Source organism: Mus pahari, chromosome 16, assembly GCF_900095145.1.
Source record: "Mus pahari chromosome 16, PAHARI_EIJ_v1.1, whole genome shotgun sequence".
Classification (NCBI taxonomy): Eukaryota; Metazoa; Chordata; class Mammalia; order Rodentia; family Muridae; genus Mus; species Mus pahari.
This window is the reverse complement of record NC_034605.1, coordinates 25,961,490-25,965,636: the sequence shown is the minus strand read 5'-3', so window position 1 is coordinate 25,965,636 and position 4,147 is coordinate 25,961,490. Positions and strand designations below refer to the sequence as shown.

The 4,147-nt window shown below is 38.8% G+C and overlaps 1 pseudogene; it reads left to right on the top strand.

The window, feature by feature from the left end:
- Positions 1-556: 556 nt before the first annotated feature.
- Positions 557-1,418, top strand: LOC110334287 (annotated as a pseudogene).
- Positions 1,419-4,147: the final 2,729 nt, after the last annotated feature.

The window sequence follows — 4,147 nt, the reverse complement described above, 5'->3', positions numbered from 1 at the left end:
AAAAACGTAATTTTTGTGCCGTAAATAGATATGGGAAGTGGAGTATACCACATCATCTCCTCTGAAAAACAGATCCATTTGACCAACCAGAATTTTCTGAGAAGCTGTGAGCTTTTTGAGTTCAATATCATTTGAGTGAAGGTTGCCTGTGGGGCAGTGAAGAGGATCAGGATGAAGCAGTCCAGTAGCCTGAGGTCACAGTGGGTGAGTTGAAGGAAAAGGAAGAAGCCTGCCAGGCTAATCCTCAGGACTGTGTTGACTTGAAAAGTGCCAAAGTGCTTCCATGCATTTAACCTTTGTTCTGGGTAGAGCATGGTCATATGAACTTGAAGGATGAAGGATTGTCATGAAAGGCAGGAAACTATCAAGTTTATTCCCTGATTGTACCTATCATTATTTTTATGGAAATGGAAGAAGAAAAAAACAGAAAACAAAAGACAAATACCCAAAGAATATGATGAGACATTTTCCAGAAAGAACCATATATGTTTACATATTTGAAACCATCCTTCTATTTCATAAACGATATTTCATAGTGCTGCACATGAATCAGAAGATGAACTTGAATAACATCATCCAGATAATAGTCTTCTTACTGGACTTAGAATTGTAGGGAATATTCTAATATTTTTGAGACATCCTGCCTTTGGGACTGAGAAAAACCTGTAGTCCTTATCCTCCTTCACTTGGTAATTACTAATATGATCATTATTTGCAGTACAAGGAACAGAAATATAGCCACAGAGTTTTATTTCAGAAATAGGAGATATTGGCTGCAAAGCTGTGGTTTATCTGGCAAGGATGGAACAGAGCTTTTCTATCTGCACCACCTGTCTGCTGCCACCACCAGCCCCAGGACCAGCCTTTGTAGAAAGCTCAGACCACAAACAGGATGGCAAGTTCTTACCTACATCTTCCTCTTTTGGATCTTTAAAGTTCTCACAAGTTCAAGCTTGTCATGACATCACAGCAGGCAGTGACTTGTACAGGTTTGGAGCTGGAATGTACATTGGCTATTGCTTTATGCTGCCTTCCAGGCACATAGTTAAGTGGCTTTTCCTCTAGCTCATGGCTGTTCTTGATCTCATCTTCTAGAGTGTCATGAGCTGGAGCAGTGGATACATTTCCTTTTACCCGTATAAACATCACAAGCATAGCCTCCACCTTCATAGCGGCAGGCTTGTAAATAGTTTCAGTCCAGAGGTCAGAGTTGCAGAGTCTTGTCATTCTCATGAGCTGCATAACTTTCTTTTATTGGGCACACTTCATTTTATACTTTTTATATAGGTTCCATGGTGACTCATCACTCCATTATAATAAAATTTAAAACATGTCTAATGCTAGGTTATGCTATTCTTAGTCCTTTTGTCCTGATGAACAGTGATGTCCCTATTGCTAAATTCTTGAGTTCTCATTGAGAAATGCTAGGATTCCATTCCTCCATGAGCTTAAGATACACATTATCACTTATATCTTATATCTTACAATTTTAGAGGGTATGTGGAGGGCATATAGCTTTGCTATGTGGCATCAGCTGTCCTGGATGCCACTTTATAGCCCAGGTCTTGGTCTGGTAATTGATCTGCCTGGACATTACCAGAAATTCTCACCTCACCACACTTTGCCTTGATATTCTAATATATCCAAGCATTAAGTCAGTTAAGCTTTATAGTAATTCACATTAACAAATGAGATTAATACAAAACCATCTAAGGCTAGTTCAGGGTTTCTAGGAAGGTAGAAAGCGTGTTCTTACTGACTTCCCCTTCCACCACCCTTATTATGTGACTTGTAGCTTCTCATTAGCACTGGGAAAAATGCTTTGGGGAACATTTTTGTCAGGAATCAGTATTTATTACCCCTCAAAGCCAGATAAGGAGAAAAAGATAGGGTAGGTGGAGGTGAAGACATCACCCTTTTTGGGGGTGGGTCTACACAGCAGAGTGGAGATGACAGTGAGACAAGTGACAACTTCACAACACAGGAGATTTTGTCACTGATTGATGTTGCCAGATTCCAAACTTGCTTGGAAACTATTGAGGACAATGAGTGACAATTCTAACCATGTTAGATCTTAAAAAATTACCAAGAGTTCTTGCAAACCGGCTCTCTCAAATGATGTACTGCAGGTCAGGATCACATGCTCCAGGGCAGAGTCTCACGGGTATACTGATGATTAAAATCTCACTAACAGACTGTTAACACTGGAACTCCACCCTTCCCCACCCCCCCTATACACACACACATACACACACACACGCACACGCACACACACACACAGGCGCACACGCACGCACACACACACTCACGCACACGCACACGCACACACACGAACGAACACACACACACACACACATGCACACACACACACACACACACACACACACACACACACACACACACACAATGTGGCTGACACTGAACATCTGGTGTTAGCTAAGCCACTTTGCCCACAGTACCAGGCTCCATTTTCCCTGATGCTATACAGGAGCACACTGCTGAGCTGTGGACTAGGAGACCTGGGCATGAAGGGTACATTGGAGATTGTCTTGGTGATGGCCAAGGGCTACCTCGCCAAGTGGAAGGACTTTGGTCATGCTGAGAACTCAGAGCCTGGGGCAGTCAGTTCTCCAATGCCTTACTTGTCCATAGTTTGGGCAGAGTCCTGGCAGCAGGCAAGGCATGGGGCACTTCTTTAACAGCAGTTAGAGTTAGTTGGGCAAAGACATTTATATCCCAGAGTCTTCTTGGAGGAGACCTTAAGAATGAACTAGGATTCTAGCAGTATTGTCTATCCTGGGAAGCTTATTTAATTGAGCATTTGAAATGTCATATTCAACAGATCTTTGAGGAGTTGGAAGGCCATTATTTAATTTATTTATTTACATCTGATTTTATTAAGTATTCCTGTTTTTAAACAAATTTTATTTGGCTTCAGGCTTAAACTTGAAAACATACACAGAAGGCTAAATAAAGGTTGTCCCTGAAATAAATTACATTTATACTTAGCATAAATCCAAGCAAAATTTGGAGCACATTAAAAATTTTGATTACTTATAAGGTGATTGAACTTTAACTTGCATATCCTAATTACTTATAATATTTATAACAAGTTAGCAGCTTTTAAAAGATCAGGATTTTATAGTTTTATTACTATTAATTTTAACCTTGAAATTTCAAAAATATTTTGAATTGAATTTTATTGGTATCAAAATAAAACTTTAAATCATAAATGTAGCCCAAAGAGTGACTGAAAATTTTATAAAATCATAAACATAGTCCGTAGAGTGATAGGGAACCTTATTTTTTTTTAATCCTTTCATAGTGTACCATTACAGAATATCATAGTTCCTCTCATCTAACTAATTAAGTTTTTCCTCTGTGCTTGAGTTTGGACATAGAGCCTTATGCTAGATTAACTGCTGTACCTCTGACACTTCGTTCCAATTCTTTGACCAGTATCTCCCAAAACTGCTGAGCCCCCAGAATTTGTCCTATTGTTTGTTTATCTTCTTAAGAATTTGAACCCTTCACATCAACGGCCTCTTATTTTCTAGTGATTAATTTGTAATGAGTCTACTAGCTAACTTTTTGGTGTATACTCATTATGTAGTTGACAATAAGCCTATTCACTTTATCTTCATTGTCACCTTTTAGCATTCATAGGAGGCAGGAAGTATTAAATAATTACCCAGAGGGCACAAAGCTAATGATTCAGAAAGCTAGAACTTATACCCAAGTACTTCAATTTCAAATTTCTATGTTCTGGTACTTAATTGTACTAGAAAAAGTAGTCTATAATCTACATATTTGAAAGACATTGGTTATGTCAACAGTGATAGGGGTGCTAGATGATACAAAATATTTTCTTATCTGGGATAGTGAAACGGTCCTAACAGTCAATTGGAGACTGTCTTTCTCATGCTTACATGTGCCTATATACATGTTCACTCCTTGCTGGCATTTCATTCCTCTCATTATCAATAGAATTTATTTAGATAAGGATATCAGAATGATTTAGAGTTCTGGACTTAGAAAAGACTGGGTTTCCATTAAAAAATGGGGTACAGAGCTAAATAAAGAACTCTCAACTGAGGAATATCGAATGGTTGAGAAACACCTGAAAAAATGTTCAACATCCTTAGCC